This window comes from Hylobates moloch, unplaced genomic scaffold (genome assembly GCF_009828535.3).
Source record: "Hylobates moloch isolate HMO894 unplaced genomic scaffold, HMol_V3 SCAFFOLD_12, whole genome shotgun sequence".
NCBI classification, from domain to species: domain Eukaryota; kingdom Metazoa; phylum Chordata; class Mammalia; order Primates; family Hylobatidae; genus Hylobates; species Hylobates moloch.
The window spans coordinates 33,579,344-33,579,881 of record NW_026652287.1 but is presented as its reverse complement, the minus strand read 5'-3'; positions in this window follow the sequence as shown (position 1 = coordinate 33,579,881).

Sequence of the window (538 nt, the reverse complement as noted above, 5' to 3'; positions counted from 1 at the left end):
AGCTTCCATCAGAAATAATCTGTTTCTCTTTTGCTCACACCAAATATTCACCTCTACTTCTAAAAAATATAAAAGAATAAGCCAAAATGTAACTTCAAGTCACAAGCAAGGATCTCATGACAGTCTCATGAGATTTCTTTTCATTGAGAGCCCAATAGAGTCCTCCTCACTCACAACACTTCATTGTGGAACAGCAAAATGAAAGCTGAATAAACCCTCCCATCCAGAAAAGGAAAACAAAGAAGGTACCCCATAGTTTCTGTTTCACAGCAAATGTGTAATGTTGCTGAGAAGATGAATCAGGGACTGATTCCACAAGGTCAAGAATGAACAACAGTCCTTTTCATGGCTACAGTTCTCTTGAGAATGTTTCCAGTCCATTGTGATTTGTTGTTCTTGACTTCACCTGATGACATCCCTAATACAGTATCAGAAAATATGCCTTCCTTGTGCAGTAAGCACCTTTCTCCAGCTACTTCCATTTATTTATTTATTTATTTATTTATTTATTTATTTATTTATTTATTTATTTATTTAT